General features: G+C 45.0%; 1 protein-coding gene and 1 long non-coding RNA gene across 2 annotated transcripts in view; one reads left to right on the forward strand and one right to left on the reverse strand.

The window, feature by feature from the left end:
• LOC146199544 (uncharacterized) overlaps positions 1-24,855 on the forward strand; it is a 175,396-nt gene that overhangs the window by 78,256 nt on the left and 72,285 nt on the right. The gene's annotated exons all lie outside the window — the stretch shown is intronic.
• Positions 13,785-20,728, reverse strand: LOC146199545 (uncharacterized). Its single transcript, XR_014704756.1, has 4 exons — positions 20,586-20,728; positions 15,806-15,963; positions 14,759-14,899; positions 13,785-14,024 (listed from the first exon to the last, which is right to left on the reverse strand). It is a non-coding gene; the product is annotated as an uncharacterized LOC146199545 (long non-coding RNA).

Raw genomic sequence — 24,855 nt, forward strand, 5'->3', positions numbered from 1 at the left:
GGATACGGGTGCGACTGTGTCTATGATGAGTAATCAGTTTAGGCGCTTGTTGGGACGCAAAGTGATGTTTGAATATGACCGTGCTTCAACGTTTTCTGGTGTGAGTGGAGAGGCGTTACGGCCACTGGGTGTGTGTAGTGCGCAAGTGTCTGTGGGTGGTGCAATTTTTCAAGCCGAATTCGTAGTCTTACCCCACTCTACGCCTGACACCATTTTAGGAATGAACTTCTTGAAGTTTTGTGGCGCTACCGTGGACTGCCAAAGTCAAGAGGTTCATTTTGACGGCTCGCATATGCCGAATTTTTTTGAAAGTGGCCGCAATGAAGAAACAGGTTTTAGTATTACCGAAGACACACTAGTTCCAGCTTTGTCTGCCATGTTCGTCCTCGTGTCCGCTCCACTTCTTGACCAGGTTTCATTTCAGGGCGTGGTGCACCCGATTCACGCAGCATGCCCGAAGAAAAATGTTATTATCCCTCCCTGTATGATCTCCGTGCATCACGGTTGTGCCTCGTTATGGAGAATCAATCCATCGTTCGAGCCCACAGTGAACGGGATTGAAGCTTGCCACCTTTGGACCCGATGCGCCCCACATCGTTGCTTTGGTCACAGATGCAACGAGTGCCACCGTGCCTCTGCCTGCTGATGAAACTTCGATCTTCTGCATGATTAGCGCCGATCTCAGCTCACCTCAACGCCGTACTCTTGTGGATATTCTTCTACCCTTTTCGCCTATGTTTGACTTTTCTCAAACAGATGGACCGACCTCTCGCCCTGCAGATCGGACCCATCATACTATCGACACTGGTTCGGCTCGTCCCATTCGTCAAAAGTCCTATCGCGTGTCCCCATCTGAGCGCAAAGTCATTCATGAGCAAGTGGAGGACATACTACGGAAGAAAGTGATACAGGTGTCATCTAGCCCCTAGGCTGCCGCTGTTATTCTTGTACGCAAGAAAGACGGTTCGTGGCGATTCTGCGTCGATTATCGGCGTCTAAATTCTGTTACGAAAAAGGACGTCTATCCTCTTCCTCGCATAGACGATGCCCTCGACTGTCTGTCTGGTGCGTACTATTTTTCTTGTCTTGATCTCATATCTGGCTACTGGCAAATTCCAATGGATCCTGCGGATAAGAAAAAAACAGCCTTCGTAACGCCAGATGGCCTTTATGAGTTTAATGTTATGCCATTCGGGCTGTGTAGTGCGCCAGCCACATTTGAACGCTTTATAGACACAGTTCTGCGCGGCTTAAAATGGGACATTTGTCTTTGCTATCTGGACGATGTCGTCATATTTGGGAAATCCTTCCAAGAACACAAAGACCGTCTGGTACAAGTCTTGAATTGTCTGCACAACTCCGCCCTAATTCTATACTCGAAGAAGTGCCGCTTTGGAGAGCGCCAAGCGCTGGTGCTAGGACACCTTGTCAATGGTGATGGTGTAATGCCGGATCCCCAGAAAACTGCCGCTGTTGAGTCTTTTAAACCCCCGCAGACAGTGAAGGAGTTGCGCAGTTTTCTAGGGGTGTGTTCGTATTTTAGACGCGTTATACATCGCTTTGCTGACGTTGCGCACCCATTGACGTGCCTTCTCAACAAACACTCCAGTTTTGACTGGACACCAGACTGCGACGCGTCATTTCGTCAGCTGAAGTTTCTCTTAATATCGAAACCCATCCTACGTCACTTTGATCCTGCTGCAGTGACAGAAGTTCACATGGACGCTAGTGGAATCGGCCTCGGGGCAGTCCTTGTCCAACGGCACGACGAACGAGAGCATGTTATCGCGTACGCAAGTGGTACCCTGAACAAGCCGGAGCGAAACTACACAGTCACCGAACCGGAATGCCTGGCTGTAGTTTTCGCTGTGCAGAGTTTCCGTTCGTATTTGTACGGACGGTCGTTTACTATCGTAACTGACCATCATTCACTCAGTTGGCTGCGGAACCTTCGAGACCCATGTTGTCGCCTTGCACGCTTGGCCCTCCGGTTACAGGAATATGACTTTGTCGTGGTGTACAAAAGCAGGAGGCGTCATGCAGACGCAGATTGTCTTTCTAGGATGCCAATGGCCACGAATGGACCTGACAGTGACGATTTCGACAACTATATATCCACCCTCGAGCCAGCGTTCCCCGACACGAATGTTTTCAAAACGGAACAGCAAAATGATAGCAGTCTGCAGCCTCTCTTTGCCGCCGCCGAAGCCAGCGTACCTACAAGCCGTTTTTGTGTGCGTGATGGCCTCCTATGGAAAAAGAGTTATTTGCCTGTCGGCCAGCGATACCTACTCGTAGTTCCCAAGACGCTGTGCACGGACGTATTGCGTGTTATGCATGATGATCCAACTTCTGGGTACTTGGGATAGGTTCGAACACTCCACCGTGCTCAAGAAAGATTTTACTGGCCCAGAATGCGCTCGACGATTGAACAATACGTTGCCAGTTGCAAGCATTGTCAACGCCACAAACTTCCAACTGCAGCTCCATCTGGCTTGCTGCACCCTATGGATACCCCGACAGCTACGTTTGATCAAGTAGGCATTGACCTCGTAGGTCCGTTTCCGAAGACCGTGGATGGAAATTGCTGGATTGTAATCTGCGTGGACAATCTCACGCGTTACTGTGAAACCGCCACTCTTATATCTGCTACGGCGCATCAGGTGTCGCTTTTCTTGCTGCACTCAGTCATCTCACGACACGTGCCAACACGAATTGTCATCCCTGATCGGTACCGACAATTCACCGCTAATGTTATTGAAGAGCTCATGCGTTTATGCTCCGTAACTTTCCGACACTCGACGCCATACCATCCCCAGACAAATGGCCTGACTGAGCGCGTCAACAGAACGCTTATCAACATGCTAGCCATGTATGTGGACGCAGGGCATAAGAACTGGGACACCATACTACCCTTCATCACGTATGCGTTTAATACCGCCACGCATGAGACGACTGGGTACAGTCCATTTTTCCTTCTCTACGCCAGACCGCCACGCTACCCCCTGGATACTATCCTGCCCTTCACAAGCCGTGAAGACCCCTGCCTGGCTGAGACCCTCTGTCTCGCCGAAGAAGCTAGGAGAATCGCCCGATTACGGTCTGGTGCTTCACAAGAACGTTCTAAAGTGCGATACGATGCCAGTCACCGGCGGGTCACGTACTCTGTAGGTGATTTAGTCTGACTGTGGCGTCCAATTCGGCGCCGTGGCCTACATCAAAAACTCTTAGCCCACTATGACGGACCATATGTGGTTGTCAAATGCATCAGTGACTTAACTTATGCAATAGCCCGCCTGACAGCATCGGGTCGTCGGTCTGCCAAAACCGAACCATGTCATGTTGCCCGCTTGAAGCCGTGTCAGCCTCGCACGACTCACGAACACGCCCAGAGGGCTTAGGCTGAGTAGGGGGGAAATGTCACGCTACTGACGACGACGAAGGATTGCGATGGTCTGGGAGAAGAAGAGGAGAAAGCGTTAGTGCCTGGGGCTAGTAGGCTTCACCTTATCCCACTTCCATATCAATGTAAATAAACACCCCTTTGCTATTTCATCGTAACAATATAAACAGAAGGGATTACACAAATATACACTTGAACAAATGACGAGTCAGTCAAGAACTGGGCTTACCAACATAGCCTTAAACTAAGATACATCACACAATAAGCGAATGCTTCTAGAAGCAGATTCCATTCCTCAATTATCATCGGGAATAAAAGCTTCTTAAAAGCATTCGTTCAAACCATGTATTAGGCTCAGTTCACAATTCTAGCCAACGTTTCTACAAGTCTATTTGTCTTTGTCTTACGAACTGAAGCTCCCCCCTCTCATTCAATGCATTTTCATTGCATTGATGATATAGATCGTGTTATGTGGTTCTGAACGGATTAAAAATGTTAGGGGGGGGCTTGATTAGGAGTCTTATTATACACAAAACTTTCATATATCATCCTTCGTATCTTAGATGGCGTATTCAAAATTTATGTTTTATTACCTTTGGAAGTAAAATACTGTTATTTTTATGGGACTTCAAAAAGCCTAAAGAAAATTGGCAATAGGGTAGATGCGGAAGTTTGTTTTTCGGCTCTTGAGGAACTCACCAGAATCTGCCTTGGAGCAGTATCAAAGCCTCTTCCAAGCGGCACCAACAACGCTTCGTTGAATGCAACCAAAATATGATTTATTTCTTGCCACTGACCTGCGGTAAAGGGTACGTATCTCACACTGAGAGAAAACTTAATTAAATAAATGCACTGGAAGCATGTCACAAATGTGGATTGAGAGGTAGAAATATGGTTGATCTTATTCTGGAATATAAGGAATGTACTGTAAACTCGCTACTGTTTTGAGCAGAGCTAATTCCTAACTAGGAAGGGAAGTATTACAGATCTTTGAAATTACAAAGACCTGGTAGCTCGCTCGTCTGCGTGCCTCCATATCACTGGTCGAAAAAAAAAACGAAGCTCTTTTATAAATGAATGTCGTTGGAAAGAAGCGTTTCACCTGAGGCCGGTGAGGTATACCCAGGCAATACGACAGGAACTCGTGTAGCATTCTGAACCACCGTAGTGGTGTCGTGATCACGGCTCTCGACTACGTTGCCCAAGGATGCGCCATCGAATCCCTACCTCGGCGGCCGCCTTTCCTTTCGGGCCAAAAGCCAGGCGAGCGTTTCCGGTGCGATGTCAGCGCACGTTTAAAAACCTCACATGGTCGATATTTCCGGAGCCCGCCACTACGGCGTCTCTCATAGCTAAAGTCGCTTTGGGAGGTTATACACCATAAATTACTCTAGACCGAAATAAACTCATGTTGCTTTTTTTGTTATTCTGTTCTGTCTTCTTTCTTTCTCCGGTTTTGTTGTTATTCTGTTCTTCTGGTTGTTTCGTAAAATATAATCTCAGTTGTTAATGACGCTGTGTCCTGTCTTCAAAGGATTTCTTGTCCCAGTTGGATTGCACTAAACATCCGGTAAACTGTCTCTATTCATCCACATTTTGTGTATAACAACGAGAAATTCGTTTGTAGTAGGAATTAACTGTCTGACAATGGATAGACCTCGTCGGAAATCATGATGACAGCTCTGAATAAAATTGTTACTCTCTAGAAACAAAACTCATCTCAATGAATACAAACTGTTGCTAGACATTCCCGTTGTATTCAAAATACAGAGAGGGGCCGGTAGTTGGATAAATAGTCTTTGTTCCCAGATTTATATACAAGAACTATTTTGCCCGTTTTCCAGTCTATCTGAGCTTTTCCAGTGCGCAGACGTTTGGAATAATTGAAACTCCAAAGTGAGCGCACCATTCGGCATGTCTTGAAGCTCGCGCTGAGAACCGTTGGGACGGACGGATTCAGCTTTCAAGTCTTCCATTTGGTAGGGCTAAATCTGTAAAAACATGTCCTCAAAGGTTTTGTTAATACAAAATCTCCATTTCTTCTAATCACAAATGTATATATTAGAAAAATGCTGGAGAAGGCATGGAAGATATATTTTATAAACAACAGTTCCGGGGGCACTAATAATCGTGAATGCATGCGTGATTGTGGCTTGATGATTCGGGGTTCTGAATAAAACTAAATATATAGTGTTTACTGTCATGTTTAGGAGTGTTAACTACAGCCGAGGTTCAAAGTGAGAACATCTAAAAATAATGACATGGCAAGTGCAAGTATTTCCAGTAACTGCCGCTGAGATATTACTTGCACGAGAAAACCTACAATAACTTCGAGCACCACTGACGATAGTTTGTTAATGGAAAATATGTCGCTGTCAGTAGCGTGGTATCACGCAGCTCTTATGGATGTGGTTGTGGAAAGGGTGCGTCTGACGCGAATGATATCTTGGTGGGAACTGATAACAAAAAGAAAAGGCAGCTTTAGAATCCTGAAGGAAACCTTATCGAGTCTTTATGCAGAAAATGGCACGTCATTACCAGTACTTGGCCGTTTAAAATAGTATTGTTATGATGAAATAGCAAAGTGTGTTTATTTACAGTGATATGGCAGTGGGATAAGGTGAAGCCTACTAGCCCCCAGGCACCAACGCTTTCTCCTCTTCTTCTCCCAGACCATGACAATCCTTCGTCGTCGTCAGTGGCGTGACATTTCCCCCCTACTGAGCCTAAGCCCTCTGGGCGTGTTTGTGAGTCGTGCGAGGCTGACACGGCTTCAAGCGGGCAACATGACATAGTTCGCTTTTGGCAGACCGACGACCCGATGCTGTCAGGCGGGCTATTGCATAAGTTAAGTCACTGATGCGTTTGACAACCACAAATGGTCCGTTTAAGGGCCAAGAGTTTTTGATGTAGGCCACGGCGCCGAATTGGACGCCACAGACAGACTAAATCACCTACAGAGTAGGTGACCCGCCGGTGACTGGCATCGTGTCGCACTTTAGAATGTTCTTGTGAAGCACCAAACCGTAATCGGGCGATTCTCCGAGCTTCTTCGGCGAGACAGAGGTTCTCAGCCAGGCGGGGTCTTCATTGCTTGTGAAGGGCAGGATAGTATCCAGGGGGTAGCGTGGCGGTCTGGCGTAGAGAAGGAAAAATGGACTGTACCCAGTCGTCTCATGCGTGGCGGTATTAAACGCATACGTGATGAAGGGTAGTATGGTGTCCCAGTACTTATGCCCTGCGTCCACATACATGGCTAACATGTTGATAAGCGTTCTGTTGACGCGCTCAGTCAGGCCATTTGTCTGGGGATGGTATGGTGTCGAGTGTCGGAAAGTTACGGAGCATAAACGCATGAGCTCTTCAATAACATCAGCGGTGAATTGTCGGCCCCGATCAGTGATGACAATTCGTGTTGACCTGTGTCGTAAGATGACTGAGTGCAGCAAGAAAAGCGACACCTGATGCGCCGTAGCAGATGTAAGAGCGGCGGTTTCACAGTAACGTGTGAGATAGTCCACGCAGATTAGAATCCAGCGATTTTCATCCACTCGATTTCGGAAACGAACCTACGATGTCAATGCCTACTTGATCAAACGGAGCTGTCGTGGTCTTCACAGGGTGCAGCAGCCAGATGGAGTTGCAGTTGGACGTTTGTGGCGTTGACATTGCTTGCAACTGGCAACGTATTGTTCAATCGTCGAGCGCATTCTGGGCCAGTAAAATCTTTCTTGGGCACGGTGGAGTGTTCGAACCGATCCCAAATTCCCAGAAGTAGGATCATCATGCATAACGCGCAATACATCCGTGCACAGCGTCTTGGGAACTACTAGTAGGTATCGCTCGCCGACAGGCGGATAACTCTTTTTCCATAGGAGGCCATCACGCACACAAAAACGGCTTGTAGGTACGCTGGCTTCGGCGGCGGCAAAGAGTGGCTGCAGACTGCTATCATTTTGCGGTTCTGTTTTGAAAACATTCGTGTCGGGGAACGCTGGCTCGAGGGTCGATATATAATTGTCGAAGTCGTCACTTTCAGGTCCAGTCGTGGCCATTGACATTATAGAAAGACAATCTGCGTCTGCATGACGCCTCCCGCTTTTGTACACCACGCAAAGTTATATTCCTGTAACCGGAGGACCCAGCGTGCGAGGCGACCACATGGGTCTCGAAGGTTCCGCAGCTAACAGACTGAATGATGGTCAGTTACGATAGCAAACGACCGTCCGTACAAATATGAACAGAAACGCTGCACAGCGAAAACTACAGCCAAGCATTCCTGGTCGGTGACTGTGTAGTTTCGCTCCGGCTTGCTCAGGGTACGACTTGCGTACGCGATAACATGCTCTCGTTCATCGTGCCGTTGGACAAGGACTGCCCCGAGACCGATTCCACTAGCGTCCGTGTGAACGTCTGTCACTGCAGCAGGATCAAAGTGACGTAGGATGGGTTTCGATGTTAAAGTTCAGCTGACGAAATGACGCGTCGCATTCTGGTGTCCAGTCAAAAGTGGAGTTTTTGTTGAGAAGGCACGTCAATGGGTAAGCAACGTCAGCAAAGCGATGTATAAAGCGTCTAAAATACGAACACAACCCTAGAAAACTGCGCAACTCTTTCAGTGTCTGCGGGGGTTTAAAATACTCAACAGCGGCAGCTTTCTGGGGATCCGGCATTACACCATCAACATTGACAAGGTGATGTGCGGCTCTCTAAAGCGGCACTTTTTGAGTTTAGAATTAGGGCGGCGTTGTGCAGACAATTCAAGACGCCTACTAGAAGGTCATTGTGTTCTTGCAAGGATTTCCCAAATATGACGACATCGTCCAGATAGCGACAAATGTCCCATTTTAAGCCGCGCAGAACTGTGTCCATAACGCGTTCAAATGTGGCTGGCGCATTACACAGCCCGAATGGCATAACATTAAACTCATAAAGACCACCTGGCGTTACGAAGGCTGTTTTTTTCTTATTCGCAGGGTCCATTGGATTTGGCCAGTAGCCAGATCTTAGATCAAGACAAGAAAAATAGGACCCACCACAGAGGCAGTCGAGGGCATCGTCTATGCGAGGAAGAGGATAGACGTCCTTTTTCGTAACAGAATTTAGACGCCGATAATCGACTCAGAATCGCAACGAACCATCTTTCTTGCGTACAAGAATAATAGGGGCAGCCCAGGGGCTAGTTGACTCCTGTATCACCTTCTTCCGTAGCATGTCCTCCACTTGCTCATGAATGACTTTGCGCTCAGTGGGGACACGCGATATGGCTTTTGACGAATGGGACGAGCCGAACCAGTGTCGATAGTATGATGGGTCCGATGTGCAGGGCGAGAGGTCGGGCCATCTGTTTGAGAAAAGTCAAACATTGGCGAAAAGGGTAGAATATCCACAAGAGTACGCGGTTGAGGTGAGCTGAGATCGGCGCTGATCATGCGGAAGATCGAAGTTTCATCAGCAGGCAGAGGTACGGTGGCACGCGTAGCATCTGTGACTAAAGCAACGATGTGGGGCGCATCGGGTCCACAGAAGGCAAGCTTCAATCCCGTTGGTAAAACTGTGGGCTCGGACGATCGATTGATTGTCCATAACGAGGCACTACCGTGATGCACGGAGATCATACAGTGAGGGATAATATTTTTCTTCAGGCATGCTGCGTGAACAGGGTGCACCACGCCCTGAAATGAAACCTGGTAAAGAAGTGGAGCGGACACGGGGACGAACACGGCAGACAAAGCTGGAACTACTGTGTCTTCGGTAATACTAAAAACTGTTTCTTCATTGCGGCCACTTTCAAAAAAATTCGGCATATGCGAGCCGTCAAAATGAACCTCTTGTCTTTGGCAGTCCACGGTAGCGCCACAAAATTTCAAGAAGTCCATTCCTAAAATGATGTCAGGCGTAGAGTGGGGTAAGACTATGAATTCGGCTTGAAAAATTGCACCACCCACAGACACTTGCGCACTACACACCCAGTGGCCGCAACGCCTCTCCACTCACACCACAAAACGTTGAAGCACGGTCATATTCAAACATCACTTTGCGTCCCAACAAGCGCCTAAACTGATTACTCATCATAGACACAGTCGCACCCGTATCCACCAAAGCTAATGTACACACACCATCAATGAACACACGAATTTTGTTTTTGAGCAATATAGTTTGAGGGATGTTGGCACACAGCACATTTCCAGCGGCCTCACCCCCATTGGTCGCGCTGGTTAGTTCTCCTATTGAGGATGCTGAGGCGACATGGAGCGCCGTCGCGGTGATGGAGAACGACGCGCAGGGAAGGCGGGTGGTGGAGTAACACTTCTATCAGATGCAGGGAAGTGGTTGGGGATATTCTGGTTATGGATGTTGCGGTAATACCCACGCTAAGTATTTGATTGTTGAAATTGCCGATTGTTGGGTACTGTTGGAAGCGCCGGACGGTTATAGCGAGGTGGGAACCTACTGCGGCAGTATCTGTCGATGTGATCTTCGACGCCGCAGCGGTAGCATATCGGCGGAGAAGGTAGAAAATGCTGTTGTGGATAAGAGCAGGGAACAGCTGGGTGCGTCGTAGGTCTGGCTGAATGCTCATATACTGCTCAGGAATCCTGGTAGATCGAATGGAAGGTCTGTGTGCACTTGAGGCGACGTCATATCTTGAGGCTTCAGGCATCGACGCATTCCGGTTGGCGAAATGCATAGGAGGATAGTCAATAGAAGCTGCAACTTCAGGAGCTTGTGGGAAAGGCTGCACTGTAATCCCTTGTGGTAGTGAAGCCGGCCATCTAGATACCCTCTGGACAGAGACCTCAGCAGATTCGAGCAGGGTAAGTGGGTTGAGCAGCAGGAGTTCTTCCCGCACGATTTGCCGGATCGTCGACGGAAGCTCTAGTTGGGCGTGGTCATCAAGGCTGGCCACGGTAGGCACGTTGGCCAGCCGCTCAAATTTTGGCAGAATACGACGCGTTTTGAGAACTTGAAAAGCATGGATGTGTTTAATAACATCGGAGACGGTTTCAAGGGTGTCTAGGCGATTAAAAGGTTGCACACGTCAGCCGCGATGCCCTTCAAAATGTGGCCGACTCTGTCTTCTTCGGGCATGTTGGAATTCACACATTTGCACAGTCTGAGTATCTCTTCTGTATAACTGGTACAAGTTTCATCCGGCAATTCAGCTCTTTGGGCAAGGGTCTGCTCAGCCCGCTTTTTGCTCAGTACAGAGTCACCAAAACGCTGTTTGATCTCGGTGGCAAACCGTTCCCAAGTTGTCAAGTTGTCCGCGTCATTCTCGAACCATGTCGTAGCCGTGTGAGTTAGAAAGAAAACGACATTTGTGAGCATGGTGATAGGGTCCCACCGGTTGTACCGACTAACTCTTTCATAATGAAGCAGCCACTTCTCAACGTCCTCACCTTCTTCTCCTGCAAACGGTCGTGGTTCCCGGTAATGCTGGCAGGGAATAGAGCTGGAGGGGGCAGGCCTGTCACCAGCCTGGCTTGCAGCGTCGCGGCTGGCATGGTTAGGTTCGGTGTGGTCCATGATGGTTGGTAGCGGTGGCAGTCCAGAAAGGCGGAGACTGCGTCGAAACTCCCGTTTGTCTTGCGGCGTCGTACTTAGGGATCGAACGGAGCACCTTCCACCAAGTTGTTACGATGAAATAGCAAAGGGGTGTTTATTTACAGTGATATGGAAGTGGGATAAGGTGAAGCCTACAAGACCCCAGGGACCAACGCTTTCTCCTCTTCCTCTCGCAGACCATGTCACGCGACTGACGACGACGAAGGATTGTGATTTTCTGTAAGAAAAAGAGGAAAAAGCGTTGGTGCCTGGGGGCCAGTAGGCTTCACCTTACCCCACTGCCATATCTCTAAATAAATAGCCCTTTGCTTTTTCATCGTAACAATATTTATCAGCCATTATGATTTAAAAGGAACGAATTGAGTATTATTTCCATCAAATAAAGTGCTCAGTTCTTTAGAAGATAGCGACGGACGTTTACTACAGCGACAGCCATCGTTTGCCATGCGTTTCAACGCGTAGGAATCGAAAGTGGCCGAAAGGGGAAAGGATGCCTCGAGACGGACAGTGACCACTATGCCTCTTGCTCTGCCATGGCTTCGGTATTAACACGGTGCACGAAATGCTTACTCTCCATAAGCTTGTTGTAAAGCTTAAGAAGGGAGCCATAAACCACTGACAGTAGGGAAATATAAGGAATGTTATTATAATACAGTGAAATGCTGATCGAACGTGGAAATCAGAACTAGAAGAATTGAGACAGAAGAAGAAAATATTGCCTCTTGGTAAACCTGGAGGGAAGCGATAGCTTCATGTACATGGCTGCGCTCAATGCCAAGTTTGGATTAAACACATTGTGTGTTTCTCCAGACGTAAAGCCAATTCTTCATCACTCACTTCGGCACTTGGCCTTTTCAGGGCCTCATTTTGACGTGCCTTCTTCGCGTACCAACGCGCTAGTGTAGCAGGGTGTTCGTTCTCCTCTATCTCGCGCAAAATTGCAACCTAGGCGTGACCCCGGGGATGCTATTTATACACGTATCGCCCCTCTAGCGCCCTCTGCTTTCACGTCACACTGATGTCACCTCACGTGACCTTGACCTTGACAGTGGTCACGTGCCACTAGCTGGCCTACGTGACTAGGTCCCAAAGTCACATGGCGGCCACCAGGTCACATGACCTTGACCTTAATAGGATAACGGTCCACTTAGTGGCCTACGTAACAATACCCAAAAGTCACAGTGGCGATCACCCGGCCTAACACAGAAGGTTGAGCTCTAAATTTCCCTCAAGGTGAGAACCGCGCTCAAGTGACCTTCATCTTAACAGTAGTTACGGGCACCTTATGGCCTACGTGACTACGCCCCAAATTCACATGACGACCATCGGGTGGCGTAACTTTGACCTTGACAGTGGTCACGGGCCACTTGGCGGCCTACGTGACTATGCCACAAAGAACCCAAAGATGTTAAAGAACCCCTGTTGATTGAAAATGTGCGGAGGCCTTTACTACAGCATCTCAGATATAAAAAGTCGCTTAAGGACATTAAGCGCCATAAACCAAACAAGTTATGGTTGGTTGCGCTTAGCAACGGTGCTCCACGTTTCACAATAAGCAGTTTGTGTGTTTTATGCCAGTTTAAGCCTAATTTATAGGCCCCAATAAATCGGCAAAAACACTTAATCGAGCCTGCGAGATATTGAAGCGTCTTAGCAACTTTTATTTACTGCGATTACGACGCGCACCGGCTAGCGTTTTTGCATATGTCATGCAAAACCCGGAACCTTCCACGCATCAAGCCAAGGGTAAATGCTGATCAAATCTCGATAATCAGATTTCTCTGCTAGAGGAATGGAGTTGTCAGTGCCTGACAGATGCGGCGCGCTTCTGGTACTGCCGGCGGAAACGTGATGCAGTTGAACTGCTCTTTTTGTAGGTATTAAAGTATAGGAAAGCCAGACACTAGGGATGGTGCAGACACATCGTTTAATGCAGCTCTGTAGAGGTTTGATTTATGCTGCTGTTTCTCGCGCCATGACTGCGATCATTGCCACTCGGGCTTCGAACGGATGTTTGTTTTCTCCGCGCGGAGTACTTTTCTTGACCCTTACCTCAGGAGATTATTACATCATTATTTGCTATCTCGGATATTTAAAATAATACTTCAGCAGCCATGAAGCTGCCTGAGACGACTCACCGTGCGTATCGATGCGCGTGTAACTTCCATTTTCTCGATGAAACTGATGTTGTCTGGAATCAATGCTATCACTGAGGAGAATGTTGAGATATCCTTACTTTAGAGCGAACCTTCCTGGCACTGAGAATATTTTTACCCACGATGGAGCCATCATATTTTCTGTATATCGAGCAATCTGTCTTCGTTGGGTTTTGTTAGTGAAAAAGCCAGCGCCGGTCAAGTGGCCGTTCATTCGCGAACAGTTTGCCGACAACACCGCATACGGAACCTTCCTCGATGAAATGGTTGCTGCAGACATGAGGATGACTACTCGCCTCTTTGTCCATTCGCCGCTTGAATAACAAAGCTTCTCTCAGCATACTTTTGGGGTAAAAAGGAGGGCTTACTCTGGGTTCCATTGAGTACCCCTTACAAAAATGTCTATGATCACTTTATGCGATGTCTTTAGACAATATGATCATAGAAGCTATCGACCATCAAAAGAAAGTCTTTAGAACACGTATGCTCTATGTATGATCTCCCTTCCGACAATTGGCCACCGTGATTGAATAGAATGTATTTACATAGAACGTATTTATACCTCCTATGATTAGCCTATCGATAGCGTATATGGACACTGTAACGACTGTGTTCCGATAATTGGCCACCGTTATTTTAAAGAATCATGTTCATACAAAGTATTAATACCTTGTGTTATGCTAACTATATTTCAAGTGTCCAATAATAACGTGTATTTTACTCACTATTCACATGCATGTAATATTTCGTGAAAAGTGAGAGTGGCAAAAGAAACAGATGCAAATTCATACCTTCATTTATTGCACAAACCCTTGACACAGAAACAGTTGGTTTCCGACGGCAACAACATTGTGTGTTTGATGTACCAGCCATATCAAAATTTATCACGGTGTCACCTAGAAAAGAAATATACATGCTCAAAATTTTTCTGCCAATTTCGCACGCTTTGTGCTAGCATCACACACACATCTCTCTTCACTCAGATGCCTGTTTTTCCTCAAAATAAGCTAACTGGTTTCCAACTACTTTCTGTACAAACTAGTACCTGCAAAACACCCTCAGGAGATAGAGACTATTGCTGTGTTTAGTTGTATTCCTTTTGATCCTCTATATCATTCGACATTAGTTTATCACAATAGGGGCCCAGGAAACAAAGGAGTGAAATTTACACGCCAGTATGCTTGGTCATCAGATAAACTCTCTCCTCTGCCATTTGCTACATCAAGCAAATACACATGTTGAGCGGCAACGTATCAGTATGTATACATACATTTTGGTGCATGCTACCAGCAAGTGATGCCACTATGCCTGTTTGCTCCCATTTTTCCTGAGTGATGGCTATGTTTGCCATAGCAGATCACACACACACATAAGTAATTACTGAAGGAGACCAGCTACACCAAACACCTAGGGGAATACAAGAGCGATAATAGGGAATGATGAAGTATATTATAGTTAGCCTACAATATGTGGCCACACATACTTTTTGCTACATATGCAGGTAACAAGTCTCAATAGTGTATTCCCAGAGAGTAAGAAAATGAAGTGCCACTCATGCCCATCTTTTCCTTTTAAGAGCTTGTCACCAAGGTAAAATCTTTATCACATATGAAAGCAAAATTTAGAATACCTTTCTTTTATAAGAAGTCCACATGGATGCTGCTACGTCCCACTGCTACTTGTCCAGGAAGTCAGGTTGCCTTGTTACTTGTCGGCACAGACCACGGCAACAGTGTGTCTCCAGATATGGTCGAATGAAGCAACAAGAGGACTGCATGTACATATGAGAACACTAGTCAGAACAGCAGGAAGAAAGATTTTTTGAATAATAAAGGAAAAGTCAAATGCACAAGTAAAAGAAACAAGGAGCAGTATTTCATATGGTTGCTGAGTGACACCATGAAAAGCCCAGAATTGAAAACGCAATGCTTCACTGAGGAAAATTACATATTCATAAAATACATCAATACATAATAATCTAGGTAATCTCAGGAATAGTGGCAAGTCTTATGTAGGCACTATCATTTGGAGACACGTGGAAAGACAAGTCAGATGGGGTGGTAAAAAATGACTGGTTTGGTTTATGTGGTTTAACATCCCAAAGCAACCCAGGCTATGAGAGATGCTGTAGGGCAGGACTTCAGAGCGTTTGACAAGCTGGGGCTCTTTAACGTGCACTGACATCGCACAAGACATGAATGCCTTTTTTTTGAGCTTACTGCTGAACTGGTCGTACTCAAAATAGGTTGGCGCTACTTTTATTTAAATTTAGACAAGGTCCTTTTGAGGATACAAGACTTGCATGTGTCCCAGACACATTTAGGGAGGCACGTTGGCCCTGTACAAAGGCTTAAAATGTGGAGAGCTTGTCTCATTAAAACCCACTCGGCCCCGCATAATCACTTTTTGGTACCTAATATTGCCTGCTTTGGCTCGTCAATAGTAGGCTACCGACAATAGGAGCTAAATTATTTCATCCTTAAAAAATCATGCAGCTTACTGCTGGAATATGCAGTCACACATAATTTTTGCTACATATGCAGTTAACAAGTCGTAATAGTGTATTCCGGAGAGTAAGAAATTAAGAAAGTGCCATAAATGTCTATCCTTTCCTTCAAGAGCTTGTCACCAAGGTAAAATCTTGATCACATATGAAAGTCAAATATAGGAGAAATACCTGTCTTTCATAAGAAATCCACATGGATGCTGAAGAAACCATGCAGCTACGTCCCACTGCTACTTGTCCCGGAAGTCAGGTTGCCTAGTTTTTACTTGTCGGCACAGACCACGGCAACAGGGAGTCTCCAGATATGGCTCAATGAAGCATCAAGAGGACTGCATATGCATACGAAAACACTAGTCAGAACAGAAGGAAGAAAGTTATTTCGAATAATAAAAAAAAGGAAAAGTCAAATGCACAAGTAACAGAAAAAAACAAGGAATACTTCATATGTTGCTGAGTAACAGCATAAAAAGAGAAGCACAAAATTAGAAATACAATGCTCCACAGAGGCAAACTACAGTAAAATGCTTCTGCACAAAATTCTCTTCTAGAGTGGAAGATTCAGTGTATATGCAAGGGGTTACGTTTATCTATTGTGCATGCATACGGTACTATAGGAATACAACAAGGTTGACGACTGGGCACGTTGGTATGGGTTCATACTGCACCAGCCAAAAGACGAGACACAGAAAAGAGGAGGACAGGACAAGGCTGGACTATCAACTTAATGTTATTGATAAGAAGAAAACAACGAACTCTTTCCGAAAAGCTCGCGCACAACCCAACCGGTGGAATGGCAGGAAATTGGGAAGAAGATGAAGAAGAAAATTCAAAGCCAATTCCAAGTCAAGGCCTAACTAACGACTTTTCTAATAGATGAAGTTCCTTACAATGAAGGCTAACAGACGCCTTAGCCACACACTTGTCCTCGGCTTTAGCAATGTAAAATGCTTCAACGAACTCTCTGCAGAGTTGATTACCATTGCTGTAAACTACACCCGTATTATTGAAGTCAGGCGCACAAAGGGACGGGTCATGCTCCGACTTACACTCTCGGGATTGCACATGTAGCGCAAGATTAGAACTCGCCTTCTCTCCCAGAGAATTGGAGTGTTCCGTCAGGCGCACATTTAGACATCTGCCTGTCTGCCCGTAGTAGCACCGACCACAATTCAGCGGAACGTGGTAGACCACATTCTTTCTGCAGGTGGTGAACTTTTTCTTATGTGACACTGCACAACGAAAACTATCACGAGGTACACTGTCGAGCCCCTTTCTAACTCTAGCGCACAAAGCTCCTATCTTGTTTCTCGCTGTAAATACAACGGGCAGACAGGCAGATGTCTAAATGTGCGCCTGACGGAGCACTCCAATTCTCTGGGAGGGAAGGAGAGTTCTAATCTTGCGCTACATGTGCAATCCCGAGAGTGTAAGTCGGAGCATGACCCGTCCCTTTGTGCACCTGACTTCAATAATACGGGTGTAGTTTACAGCAATGGTAATCAACTCTGCAGAGTTGGTTGAAGCATTTTACATTGCTAAAGCCGAGGACAAGTGTGTGGCTAAGGCGTCGGTTAGCCTTCATTGTAAGGAATTTCATCTATCAGAAAAGTCATTAGTTAGGCCTTGACTTGGAATTGGCTTTGAATTTTCTTCATCATCTTCTTCCCAATTTCCTGCCATTCCACCGGTTGGGTTGTGCGCGAGCTTTTCGGAAGGAGTCTTCGTTGTTTTCTTTTTATCAATAACATTCAGTTGATAGTCCAGCCTTGTCCTGTCCTCCTCTTTGCTGTGTCTCATCTTTTGGCTGGTGCAGTATGAACTATAGGAATACATTTCTGTCTGGGAAGTCAACCTCCACATCACCAGGTATCAAACTATTTCAGAAGTTTCTGAAAGATTTCTATGCAATGAGAGGAAGATCTTTCACTATCAAACACAGTTGCAAATAACACTAAAATCTAATGAGCCCATGTATGTTGCTCTTAAAAATGTGCGGACGAAGGAAATGTAGTTGCTGCTCCTTTTATTTATTTACTTGTAACTAATACTGCATCATTTCCAGCTATAGCATGCGTGAACACAATGCAGACAAACAATAGAGGTGAGCAAGCTTATCTAAAGATTTAGAATGACTTTTTGTAATAAAATGAACAGAAATCATTTAACTAGCCATGTACAGGAGACAATGCATGTACTAAAGCAGAGATGCACAGATTTAAGAGCTTTAAAAGCTCTAGCAAAACACCCTTCTTGTCACTGTTGCCTTTTGACAAGCACTACAGGCTGGCCGAGAGCTAGTTTAGATCCAATAATTCTAATTATTGCATTCAAACTGATCACTTTTTCAACTACATTGATAAACACAGGTATACATGGCTGAGCTTTCAAAACATCATCTGTTGGACAAAACCCTCATTATACTCTTGGATAGGTCTGATAATAAAGATCAGCATGGCGAACAGCTATTCGGCGCTTCCATGCGCTATGCAAGCTTAATAGCCTTATCATATCTTACAGAACACATTTTCAACACCTGAGAACGAAATTCCATGGGGGTTTAAAGGGACATGTTTGAGCAAAGTTCACTGTAGGATATTGCCCCCAAAAAACCCAATCACAACAATCTATAAACACATGTTCGACAGCCTCTGGCTTTCTGCACAAAATACAGTTCACACCCCATGGAAGAAAGATCTCTCTCTGCCATCTATGTTTATCCAGGCAGAACCCAAATATGCAATTTAAAAAAGATTTTTAGCAGGCTGTAAAGGCATTCGTTTTACATGTTAGAATGCATTATTATTTGATAAACACAAAAGGGCCGCCACACTGATACTTCTCTTCGTCTTGCAGCCCACCCCTTCTGTAATAAGCCCCCTCATGTTTGCAGAACTCAAAAACACACAAAACAAAGAGAAAATGTTCTCCAACAGATAAATATCAACATATTACTTTTGTTATTGCTAGTAACTATTTGGCTCTAGGGTTAACGATGCATTTATTTAGGTTGTGAATAAAATGAGTTCGGAAGTTAATTGCAAATCTTGGTGACTAGCAAGAAAGTAAATATTTGTGTATATGTTGCTTTGAGCAAAGTAAATGTTCTCATTTAGTCACAGAAAAACAGAATACCACTTGAACGAACGCCACTTAGACGATGTATTCAGTTGTACGAACTTTATTAAATCCCCCCACTGAAGCTCTATTTAACACTATGCAAACGCACTTCATTTTAACAAACTTCAGTTATTGCTCATTTCAGTTCAACGAACATTTTCCGCGGTGCTATCCTGTGTCTTGAAAGTCATACTGAGTGCTTAAAAAAGCAGTCTGCACTCTTTGTAGCATATTTTTATGTTAAGAACCACTCTTCATTATCACGTGAAGAAAAGTGGCCGTTATTTAGCTTTAAAGTGAATTGGCTGTCTACACTAGCTTGTAACCAGATGAATCCATAGCTGTCTGCACGCTTAATTAGCTGTACAGTCATAGCCAGATCTTCAGCCCTACCAGGCCCTTTAGCTCCAAGAATTGCAAATGTGTGTGCATTTTGGTTAACCATGATCTGCTTGGAGAAAATAAAAGCCTTGTCTCCTCAGCAGGCCGTTGTGATAGGCAAGATTCTCAGGAGCTTGCACAGTAATCGAGTTCAAAACCACTGTAGTCCTTTCAAAAGTGCTGCAAAAGGTTACGCATTCTTCCCTTGCAAATCAGGGCAGTGACAAATAAATGGGCTCAGATAAGATTTGAACAACCTAAAAATTTGTGACAGATTTTCTCTTCTTGGGCTCCAAGATTACCTTGGAAGGAGACTGTAGTCATGAAATTAGGAGACGCCTGCTTCTGGGAAAGAGAGCAATGGTTAGCCTTGACCACCTAGTAAAGGGCAGAGACAATAGTCTGCCAACCAAGATCCGTATAACTCGTGCTATGGTCTTTCCAGTTGTAATGTATGGATGCGAGAGTTGGACTGTGAAAAAGGCTGACAGCCGAAGAATTGACGCGTTTGAATTGTGGTGCTGGCGAAGACTCTTGAGAGTTCCTTGGACTGCCAGAAGATCAAATCAGTCGATATTGTCGACCATAAACCCTGACTGCTCATTGGAGGGTCAAATTCTAAAGTTAAAGCTCAGCTACTTTGGTCATCTGATGAGAAGAGAGGAGTTGCTGGAGAAAGATTTGATGTTGGGAAAGGTTGAGGGTCGCTGGAGAAGGGGTAGGCAGCGAACGCGATGGTTAGATGGTATCCTCGAGGCACTGCAGATGAAATTATGTGATGTTAGGAAGATAGTCAGAGACCGGAAAGCGTGGCGTGACATGGTCCATAGGGTCACAAAGAGTCGGACACGACTGAACGACTGAACTGAATATTTCTTGAAGCTAATGGAAACAATCTTCCACGCATTTATTTCAGTCCTATGAACTTTCATTTCAACAAACTTTTTCCTAAGGTCCCTTGAACTTTGGTCAAGTGAAACATCAATGTATGTGTACATATGCTGAGGCAGTCTAAATAAACAGTAACTGAATGTCAGCATGAACATGCACACATATGCATAGTGCAGTCAGCTATATTATGAAACCATGTTTGTCACTGAGCTATTAAAACATAGTTTTACTCAATTTTGCCTCAACTAGAAATAGTAGATACTACTGCAATAAAACAGCTAAGTATATCTCCTGTTTTAAAGCTCTGAAGAGGCCATGAAAAATTTTCTTTAGTGCAGACTATGAGCAAGATTCACCAACATGTCAGTCTTGCGCTAAAAACACAGCAAGAATCATATAACAACACCGAGCTGGTTTCAAGCTTTGCTTTAATGAAGCCTGTTACACATCCGCCCTTTATACTCTCAAAAGAAAACAATAAATGCAAAGCATGAACCAATAAAAATTTTACAGTTATAAAGCAAACACATGAATGCAAAAAACATCAGCATGTGATACCTACCAATTCAATGTCTCCTTTACAGGAAGGATGCTTTAGGGCAGGGCACCCATGGCTGATAGAATAAACTGCCTCAACAGATTCATGATGCTGTCTGCTTCATATTCAGGCAGCCCTCCCTCGATGGCAGATGAAATCTGCTGCAAAAGCAGTGTGACAATACAATTGCATCAGCTGGACTGCAAGCATTATAGCCAAACAAGCCGTAAACACAGTAAAAGAAAGACTTCATTAAATCCATGCTTCTCAAAACCCATAACATACCATTACTTTCCCTACACTCCTAAAAAAAAGCTGTCTCAGAAAATGAATTCCTAGCAGCTCTAGGTCACATGCCATAAGTTACCAAAAAACTCGATCCTATCATCTGTTTCAATTTGGACCCTTGTCAGCAATGTCAAACATTAATAAACGAAGAACTTCCACAGTTGAAATTCACTTTTCAAAAATGCTGTTTCTCTGTGAAGCTTAAAGGTTCTTAGAAATTAAACAAAACAGAAGACTAAGTTTGAAAGCTCTAATCGCTTAATTCACAGCCAATTGTTAGCTTGACCCACATAACTTGCCACGCCTCTGTTAAATAAAAAAGAAAAAGAACACTGGGCCTGTACTAAAATCATACGTACTGACCTACTAAGGATATAAATATAACTATTACTGCGTTGAAGTCTGCGAATTGTTATAAATAAAATTATATATCACCCCCCCCCCCCCCCCCCCCCCCAATCTGTGCTTACTCTAAAGGAAAGCTTAAAAACCTAATTTTAGGCGGAAAGTCGTTGCTTATGGACTGTGCGGTAACCGCATGAGGCGACAACCCCTAGCGATCCGTCGCGCGACGCCGCCGCCAACGCCTGTCGTTGTCGCTGGTGCATACCGCACGGAGCGACGGGGCTCAGCGACAGAGAGGCGCATTTTCAGCGTTGCTCTGTTACCGCCGCCTCGTCCATTCGGTCAAGGGGAATGCAATCACGCTATATCCCATTTCTAACACTAAACAGCATGAGGTACGATAAGACACTGATTAAATTTCTTGTAACACATCGTATTTTAAAGGGTCACAGCGCAGCGGTGCGCTACTACACTGCGATGCCGATTTGCATTGCAAGCAGTGACGTTCTCCTGCTCCTTTCGGAAATTAACAATATCTAGCCACGCTAACCTTTTTCTTTCTTTTATTACCCTTCCAAGCTTTTACTGAATTATCTCGATGCACTCATATATACACGAATCAGACGAAGTGAGCGCGTGAAGGCACCAGGTTCTTCGCCCGAACCGGACTAGGAAAACAAACTTCACACGCAATAAAAGAAGAAAAAGCGAGAACGGAAGTTGAGCACTCGACAGCGCTCTGCGATTGGCTGCCTCGCGAGCTGCTTCCGGGCGACACTCGAAATTTTCTAAAAACCCAGAAACCGAGCGACAGCGACGAGCGGCAATGCTTTGGCGGCCCTCAACCCGTCGCGCGACGGCGTCGCGCGGCATGTCGCCGCGAATTGTCGCCTCATGCGAGCTCAACGAAGAAACGCTATAAATAAAACAGATAGGTAGCGAGCGATCGCACACATCTGATGGAATTTAAAAATGACAGGTTTTATACGTCTACATAGCTTTTACGCAGTACAAGGCCTCTCTCAATATTTGAAATTTGACGGTTATGGCTGCGAGGCCAGGCGGTTGTTTACGTTTGAAGAATTAGTAATAACTCCGCAAAAAAACGCCTTAAAGATCTGAACTATGTTGCAAACTGATCGGAAAGAGGCCGCGGACAATCGAGGATCACTTTTTAAAACTTAACTAGGTGATAAAAACGCTAAACAATGAAAAAACTTCCTAGAGCATTGGTCGTGCAGTATGCAGCAAAGTAAAAAATGGGTAAACGCTTGTAATGTAAAAACTACTCACTTCTGAAACACAAAATTTTCCGTGAGTGTGCGCAAAGCGTTTATAAGAAAGGAATGAAAAAGTTTGTCAACTTACATTGAAGATTTCTGGCAGAAAACTTTTCCACGCTCGACGTCGCCAAACAGCCAAACGCCGCTTCTCAGTCACGGGAGCTTTTGCAGATCTTCGGCGCAATCACGTGACACATGAAGCTGCATCACGTGTTTTGTGGAGTTCGCTTTCTTTCTTTCTTTTTTTTGCCACGCCGCGCTGCTCCATCACGTGTCTTGTGGAGTTCGCTTTCTTTTTTTTTTTTCCAGTCGCGCTGTCGCGCCGCGCTGCTCAGACAAATGGCGGGATTAGTGGAACGCCGAGCGAGCGTCAGTTCTGTACGTTCGCTATCTTGTGCTTTCGTTCTTTTTCTTCCGGTGGTTTTGTGGGGTGGCTGGTATTCGAGGCGACGCAGAGACTCGGAGTGGCGGGCCCACTTCAGCGATCGTGTGTTTGCTTCCTTCATTGTAATGAGAACGAGTTCTTACCGTATGCGGAGCCGCACATATTGAGTGCCTGCGCATGAGTTATTTGCACGCACGCGCGCTCACACACATGCAGCTTTGCAGAGGCGAAAAAGAAATAGCTCTCAAGACTGAGAGCATCATACATTTGTGCTAAATAAACACAAAAAACTGATTGCTGATTTCGTTACTGTTACTCGGAGACAACTTTGCTCTGTGAATATTTTGTGAAACTTTAAACCCATCCCTTTTGCTGTATTGATGACATCACTGCGGTAATACCGTGAAATTGCGCTGTTATTCGGTGAACACATATCTGTTTTCCTTTTTTTTACTTTTTTTGCTTTTGCTGCTGTTCATCTCTGTAATGTCTGCAATGTTTATGCCTGTAATGTGTTCCATGTAAACTAGCTTCCTGTTGAGCTGTCACCTGCTGATGTTTGCGAGGGTCCTCGGCACTCTCAAGCAGTGTGCAACTGCTTTCTCGCTGAGGTGCCCCCCCCCCCCCCCGTCCTCTGGATTTGAAAACAAAAAATTGATTGATTTATTTATTGATTGAAGGGCGCATAAATGAAGCCGTCACAGGTTTGATACCGCGCGCTGTCTACGTTGGCTAGCCTGCCCGCTTCTCCTTTCATACCTCCCCAGTAAACACCAACCCATCTATGAGACGGCTACAAACTGTCTTGCCAAGACGAGCAAGATGCCCGATAGATGTCTCAGTAGACCTCTGAGATGGCTACTAAACGTATATAATATGTCTCGAGAAGATATGCAAGACATTGCCAGATGTCTTGATATTTCTTGTAGTGATCTTGTAGCTCAGCTAATGCACCCACTTTTTTAGGCTACAAGACGTCTTGCAAGATATCTCCTAGAAATCTGGAAGAAAAATAACTTACTAAACGTAAGTCAGTCTAGCAGATAGCTATAAGGCATCTTGCCCAAGATAAACAAGTCACCTTATAGACATCTGAAGTGGCACCCAAGACAGCTGATAGACATTTAAAAGATGCTTTGACAAGATATGAAAGATGTTTTTATATGTCTTGGTACTTCTTGTAGCTGCCTTCTAGCTCAGCTAATGCACCCACTTTTTTAAGCTGCAAGACGTCTTGCAAGTCATCATCTAAAGATCATTAAAATAGATTCTGAATGTCTAAAATGAGCTCTAGAATCTCCTGCAATGCTCTAAATTATTTATTCCCTGCTATTTCTCGCAAAACTGTCTGAAATGCTTATGTATTTGCAGAGGTTTTCAACACCACTGCCAGACAAAAATATAGTCTCATCAGATGCTACTACAACTAAAGCTGCATTGCCGTCACACACCCACAGTGCTCTTTCACACATTCAGTTATGATGCAAGCTAAACTGATGTACAATTGTAAATCATTAATTCTCACGCACTACAACTGTTGTCTAGTAATGAGAACTGTATGTTTTTATTACAAAGCGTGCCACATTTCACTGTTAATTGCCATCAGGTGCTCTTTAGAAAGTTTGGTAGTAACTGCACCCAATGCTAGAAAATGAGATGAGTAAACTACAGAACTCTTTAATTTCCTCAACATTATACATTGCAAATAGGCAGCTTAAACAATCTCATGCATGTTTAAAGCAAGGAAAGCCACAAGCAACAGTATGCAAATTAAAAAATGTGCTTCTCTGAAGCCTAATATTGTACCAAGGAAGGAAACACCAGAAAGAGCCAACTCATGAACACATGACATGTAAAGAATGATGCACATTGTCATTCATTCTCACAGACATTAAAACTGCAAACACTAAGTGAGAACTGTACACATTCTTTGTTACAAAACATGCCACACTGTACGGTGGACAGCCATGGTTGGGTGCTCTTTGGGAGATTC

This window comes from Amblyomma maculatum, chromosome 2 (genome assembly GCF_055883805.1).
Source record: "Amblyomma maculatum isolate TAMU_Amacu chromosome 2, ASM5588380v1, whole genome shotgun sequence".
Taxonomy (NCBI): domain Eukaryota; kingdom Metazoa; phylum Arthropoda; class Arachnida; order Ixodida; family Ixodidae; genus Amblyomma; species Amblyomma maculatum.